Source organism: Mizuhopecten yessoensis, unplaced genomic scaffold, assembly GCF_002113885.1.
Source record: "Mizuhopecten yessoensis strain PY_sf001 unplaced genomic scaffold, ASM211388v2 scaffold4105, whole genome shotgun sequence".
Classification (NCBI taxonomy): Eukaryota; Metazoa; Mollusca; class Bivalvia; order Pectinida; family Pectinidae; genus Mizuhopecten; species Mizuhopecten yessoensis.
The window spans coordinates 422,649-430,177 of record NW_018405378.1 but is presented as its reverse complement, the minus strand read 5'-3'; the positions used below and the strand labels follow the sequence as shown (position 1 = coordinate 430,177).

Sequence of the window (7,529 nt, the reverse complement as noted above, 5' to 3'; positions counted from 1 at the left end):
TGATAGAGCACGACAAAGTTTGAGAATGAAAATGACCTTGACCTATTTTCATGGTCACAGGTGTCAAATGTGTCAAACACTTCAAACGACATCTTTTGAATAACCAAAAGGTATAGCATCTTTATATTTGACTGGTGGCTTTCTATGATAGAGCCCGACAAAGTTTGAGAATGATCACAGGTGTCAAATGTGTCGAACTCTTCAAACGACTTTTTCGGAATAATCGAAAGGCATATACTTATAATATTTGGCTGGTGGCTTTCTGGAATAGAGCCATCCAAAGTCTACCTCTGGGCTTCTTGTTTCTGATAGACTACGAACGAAGTTCATTCCTTGGTAGACTGTGCATTTTATTCTGATTAACGACATTTAAGTTGTGAGGTGTATATTTACATTTAATCTGACAGATGTAATTGTTATACAGGTAAACGAATAATGATTTTTATCACCAACACCAGAAAAACATAACGGGCATATTTTCTCATACCGTTGTATCCCAGACCATCGGCTAGTTTTAATAGGTAATGTGTATTAGATGTTCTGAATTAACACACAGTTATTCTGTTTTTGACATTTAAGTTTCACTTAATATGGTCTGAAATTCAATTTGAGATTTGAGTATTGCGTACGTTTGATCACGTAATGAATTTAAGAATACACAGGTCAATAAAGACCTATTTTAAAAGGCATTCGATACTTCATTGAGATGGACTGAAAACATAAACGGAGAGAAATCTTTACCCTTGACCCTGCTTTACCCAATGTTACAGAAACAGATGTACTATTAATGTTTGTAACCTTCGATTTTGTATTCGTGTAAATGTTATATATGACTTGAAATTGTTTCCTGTAATGTTACTTTTTATAACATTTGCCCATAAACCTTTCTTCACGGCAGTGTTATATGCTTTATTATCATCTTTGTTTCCTCCAAATGAAGATTACAATATATTTCATATCAATAAAGACAAAATAATACAATAGCAAAATCAAAACAATGGATAATTACATACATGTCACAAAAGATGTATATATGATATCTATTGGACATATGGTAAAGTATGCGTACATTGTACTATTAAATTCACCCTAATGGTTATATGAGCATGTGAATCAATAAAAAATATATATTTTGTAGTAACTAATTAAACATATCGATACATGTATACAGAGTTACTTTCAAATCAGCTGCTGTAAATTGTTAACATTTTATAGACATTTGCCACAGAAGTAATTCTAAATTCTTCCAATTCATTATTTTCTAATCTGAAGTTAACTTTGCCTCTAAGCAGATGATACATAATTTCATCTTCAGATAATGAATTTATATAATGACTAAATGTCAGGTCGTGTATATTGGCTAAGTACTCGTAAAATCACAACTTAATACAACATATTCTGTACGATCTTGGTAGAGCACTACACCACACTTGTGACAAAGTTTTGTAGTTCTACCATTTCTAATTGTTAGCTCACCTGGTCCGAAGTACCAATGTGAGCTTATGCCATACCGTGGCGTTCGTCGTCCGTCCGTCGTCTGTACGTCAACAATTGCTTTAAACGACTTCTTCTTCTTAACCACTGATTGGAATTTAAATAAAAGGGGGCAATTAGGCTATATTGCTTTAAGCAACTTCTTCTCTTGACCTAAGTGATGGATATCAACCATATTTGACTGCCATCATTCCTAGGTAGTGGGGATTCAAAACTATACAAATTGTGGGGCTGACCCCTCAGGGCGCTGAGTTGCGGTGCCAAAAGGGGGCAATAAGGCTATATTGCTTTAAGCGACTTCTTCTCTGGAACAAAGTAATGGATATCAACCATATTGGACTGGAAGTATCCCTAGGTAGTCAGGATTCAAAATTGTACAAATGGTGGGGCTGACCCCCCAGAAAGCTGAGGGGCGGGACCAAAAGGGCAATTTGGCTGTATTGCTACAAACAACTTCTTCTGTAGAACTATGCACTGGATATCAATCATATTTGATCAAAAGCATTCATGGGAGGCAGGGATTACAAATTGTACAAATGGTGTGACTTATCCCCCAGGGGGCTGAGGGGTGGGGCCAAATAGGGTTATTTGGCTATATTGCTTTCAGCGATTTCTCCTCTGGAACTGAATGATGGATATCAACCATATTTGACTGGAAGCATCCCTAGGTGCTTGGGATTCCAATTGTACAAATGTTGGGGCTGACACCCCAGGGGGCAGAGGGGCGGGGCTAAAAGGGGACAATTTGGCTATATTGCTACAAACGACTTATTCTGTAGAACTATCCACTGGATATCAATCATATTTGATCAAAAGCATTCGTGGGAGGCAGGGATTCAAAATTGTACACTGGCGGGGATGATAGGTGATGGGGATTTAAAATTGTACAAATAGTAGGGCTGATGGGCGGGGCCAAAAAGGGGCAATTTGGCTATAATGCTTTAAGTGACTTCTTCTCTGGATATAAGAGATGGATATCAACCATATTTAACTGGAAATTTTGGGGCTGAACCCCCGGGCTTAGGACTAGGGCCAAAAAAGGTGTATTACTTGGAAATGGTTGAGATCCCCACTGTAACGTTGGACGACCGGTCGGTAGCTGAAAGAATACAGAACGATTTGTTATACAATATCTACAAGTTTATTTACAATAATTATTGAAGAAAACCCCCGTAAGTATGTACTCACACTCACAAACACACATTCATACATTCAACACTAAAGGTCATTACTCCGGTTGGTGGAGTCACAGTTGCCGCTTGTATACCAATAGTTCCACTGTCCATGTGGGCAATACCCAATACAATATGGAAAGGATCCGATGGACTAAACAAGTCTCACAAACTTGTGTTCCGCTTCACCATATAATCCACGTCCGCTAATCATGGATATATACCCCACCGCAGAAGGGTTTAGCACCGATGTGCTGAGAACGGTCTAGCACCGATGTGCTATAATGCAGGCCTCCGGTTCCGCAGATGACCTGAGGACTGCTCCCTCACTGACGCATGACGTCAGTACAACTATGAGTTGTCTGCCCTTGTAAAACTGACCCACTGTGTGTAGCACCAGTTGTCTGCCCTTGTGGAACTGACCCAATGTGTGTCGCGCCAGTTGTCTCGTTCACATTCCTCTCACCTACCAACCCGTTCATGGAAATCTATACTTAATGAACATACATACTAACACTATTGCCCATACACACAAGACAGTAAAACCTAGTTATAATATCACCGTAAATAGTACATGTAAATATACATTGACTCACTACATAGATATATCAATGTATGGACGTTAGAACCAAGCATGTGCATGTATTTGATTAACACTTATTATGCGGACTAATTATAATATATCCAACTAGATAAATTATAATAAGGAATCCTAACAACAATAATATCGGATATCAACACTAATGGATAGATCCCGTAATCTTACAGAAAGTGCCTCACGCTTACCTGTACAATCACTAATGCGTACAGATACAGATACAGATACAGAAGCTTTATTTTACGTCGAATATTATAAACATACAACATAAGCTACGAAGAGCTTGTATTTCGACAAACACATGTAAAGAACAAAAAATACATAACAAGAAATTTTTACAAAATACACATACATATTGAAACGTTAAACAGTAAAAATATGAAGCATATAAAGCATGTACAGCACATTTGCAGAAAAATAAACATATGACAAAAGCATCAAATTTGTAAATTACAAAGCTGACAAAAAGCACAGAGCCATATGTAAAGCTGTACGTTACATTTTAAACAAATACACTTCAGCCAGAACAGGACACATACAAAGCAGGGAAAATAGGTAGCCAGAAACGCTAACTAACACATAAAGTGCATCCGCACTCGGGCCCGTCCCACCTACGGATCAGTCTGCCGAACTCGGAGTAGTTCTCCACTTTACGCAATTCGTTCGGCAGGCTGTTCCATATGTGGGCGCCCTCATAGCGGAAGGACCTCTTTCCATACCTGGTGGTGTTGACCCTTGGAAGCTGTGCTGTATTTTCATTCCTAAATGAATAAGATGAACATTTTATATTTATTATTTCTTGTAGGTAGTCAGGAGATAACTTATTAACAATTTTAAAAACTTCGCAAGCAATGAGTTTCATGCGAGTAATATGTAAATAATATGAGTCTGTGCTCGATAAAATATCCTTGTAATCTGAGATATAATCATTTAGTACAAAACGTAGTCCTCTCTCCTGGATTTTTTCCATCTTGTTTGTGCTAGATTTATTACAAAAGTGCCAAATAACAGGACAAAAATTAAAGTTTGACATTACAAAGGATTTGAGAATTAACATTTTTACATTTTTTGGTAAAGAGTTTCCAATTCGCTTGAGTACCGCCACCTGTTTTGAGGCTTTTCTACATAGCTCTGAGATGTGTTCGTTAAAATTTAATTTTGAATCTATATTTACTCCAAGTAGCTTTACATTTTCTTCACAGTCAATTTTTACTCCTTCAATTTCAAAATTTGTTAAATCATTTTGATTTTTTCCAAAATAAATTGCCTGAAACATATCTGGGTTGGCTTGCATTCCGTTAGATTTAAACCAATCGATCAGGACTTTAGCCTCTCTTTCAAGGACCTTCTTTTACGCATCAACATTCTTGTTTTCATAACTTAAAGTGTTATCATCAGCATAATTGTACAATACAGAGTCCTTAATCTTATAAAATATGTCATTAATAAATATATTAAAAACCAGTGGTCCCAGTATGGAGCCCTGGGGTACCCCCTTCTTCAGTAGTCTCCATTCACTGGTGTTGGGCCCCAGCTTCACCCTCTGGCTCCTGTTCCCCAGGTAGCTCTGGAGGAGGCGCACAGCCCCCTCCCCTACTCCATATGCAGAGAGTTTCCTGAGGAACAGGTCATGCGGAAGACAGTCGAAGGCCTTGGAAAGGTCCATTAGTATAGCACCAACATGGTGGTGGTCATCCAAGGCCCTCTTCCAGTCCTCCAGCATGCGCAGCAGGGTGGTCTGGCACCCATAACCCCTCCTGTAGGCACTAAGAAACGGGTGAAAAATATCGTTAAAAAATGTGGACATTTGATCATGTATGATCCTTTCGAAAACTTTCGAAATGCTTGGAAGAATACTCACAGGCCTATAATTTGACTTTTCTAGTGGGTCTTTTTTCTTATAAATAGGAATGACCTGTGCTAATTTTAGATTTTCCGGAAAAATGCATTGATTAAAAGAAAAATTTATCATATTTGCAAAAGCAATACTGATTGGATCAATGCATGTTTTTAAATTTTTTGCTGATAAACCGTCTACTCCAGTGGCTTTTTTCTTTTGCATTTTTGATAAGACTTTTTGCACTGTCTTACTGCAAACTGGAGTAAATGAAAAATGTTCCTGGATATTTATTTTGACTTTTATGTCTTCCACACTTGAGTGTGTTTCCAGGTCACAGCCATTTAAATTTTTACCAATGTCATCTGCGACACTTGCGAAAAAGTCGTTAAAAAGTTTACTCACACATATTTGGTCAGATATGCGTAACACCTGCGTACGTGCATTAAAGTATTTAAACTAACATTTCGATCTCTTATACAAGTATAACATATGTATACTAAATCATAGATATATATACATATTCATAATATGGATACTTAGTTAATATAGTAGGGTACTAACATGCATATCCCTATATACAATACATGTAAACAATAATCCGCATGAACGAACCGCACCTACATATTAACGATACACAGTACATGCACATGAATAAGCTTATTGCGGTCATTCACCAGTAACTTATGCAACATATATAGCGTAGAATTAGCAACAAAATCACTATATTACTGACTTACCACATCTCAGGTGTTATGTGTCTGAAGTCCGGGTGGTTTTTTATGGCACGTTGACATACACGTCCATCTTGGACAGATCGGCTCTCGTGTAGTATTTTACCACTCTCGGACGCTCTCGCAAACGCATACTCACCTCGAAGCGGGAATATTTAAAAACCGAGATTCATGCAAATAAGTATAAAACAATATACATTATCAATACTAACATAAATATTTATATACAACATCTGTACCAATATGCGATCGTGACACCCACCGTATAACTATATATACCATTGAGTATAAAGAGAAGAATGCACAGTTGCTTCCAGGATGGCCCCACCCATGGAGACATAGTCCCTGGGTCATAACTTTGAAACAATTAAGATCCCCTCCCCAAAACTATATATACAAATGCTGGGCATAAAGAGACGAATGCAGTCATGATATTAGAATAGACCCTGGTGTCTGACCGAACCCCTAGGGACTTAGTTTCTTAGTCACTGTTTGGAAACAGTTGAGATCCCCACCCTATAACCATATATACCATTGCTGAGTATAAAGAAATGAATGCACATATGCTTCCAGGATGGCCTTAGGGTCTGCCCCACCCTTGGAGACTTAACCCCTGGGTGATGACTTCGAAATGGTTAAGATCCTCACCCCAAAACTATATATACAATTGTTTGGCATAAAGAGACGAATGCTGTCATGATATTAGAATTGATCCCAGGGTCTGCCCCACCTTTGCAGACTTAACCCTTGGGTCATAACTTTTAAACGGTTGAGATCCCCAACCCAAAACTATAAATACAAATGCTGGGCAAAAAGAAACGAATGAAGTCATGATATTAGAATTGATCATGCGGTCTGGCCACAACCTATGGACCTAGTTTCTGAGTCACAGCTTGGAAACAATTGAGATCCCCAACCTATAACCATACATAAAATAGCTGGGCATGAAAAATCTAATACAGATATGCTACAAGGATTGGCCTTGGGGTTTAGCACATTCTCTTGGATCTCATTTTGAGAATATTTTGCTATGATTGCTTAGATATCCAGGTGAGCGATATAGGCCCTCTGGGCCTCTTGTTACAGTAAGATTCATTATAAAATTTATCTTAACTTTGTATAAAGTGTTGTTTTTTATAACAACCATAGACAGTGCGGTTGTAACTTATAAAATAAAATAAAGAAATAAAGAAATATACAACATTTGATATAGCGCCCTATCTAGCAAACATAAACCACTCTAAAGCGCTTTACAGTACATAGATATACAATTTCATACAGTCAATACAATTAGCATATATATATATTAATACAATATTGAGGATTGATGAAAAGTCATATTTTGTCGATGATTTGAAAGAATGTTTGAGAAAGTTCAAGCGAAATACCAGTTTAAATATTTACTAATGACTTCTTATCCGTGTCACATGGTTTAAGCGAGACACAAAATGGTTCGTTTGAACCAAGAATTTATGATTGAGCATGAGCCATGAATATTAGCCCTGTACTCAATTACACTCACATAGAATATGGATGTTTCCTGCCTTTCCATGATACAATGATACAAAGGACACAGTGAAAGTTATTTATTCGTCAACGTTACATAGATAAGAATAAGTGGTGAAGATACTTTATTCTAAATTTAACCACTGCAGTTTTGTATTCATAAGGGTAATTTAAAAAAAAATCAATGT

The 7,529-nt window shown here is 37.3% G+C and overlaps 1 long non-coding RNA gene across 2 annotated transcripts; it reads right to left on the bottom strand.

Moving 5' to 3' along the window:
- Positions 1-2,269: 2,269 nt before the first annotated feature.
- On the bottom strand, positions 2,270-6,086 carry LOC110448501. Of its 2 annotated transcripts, XR_002462731.1 has the most exons (4): positions 5,842-6,086; positions 4,727-5,030; positions 3,984-4,025; positions 2,270-3,154 (listed from the first exon to the last, which is right to left on the bottom strand). It is a non-coding gene; the product is annotated as an uncharacterized LOC110448501 (long non-coding RNA). The 2 variants fall into 2 exon arrangements; XR_002462730.1 differs by having other exon boundaries at positions 3,984-5,030.
- Positions 6,087-7,529: the final 1,443 nt, after the last annotated feature.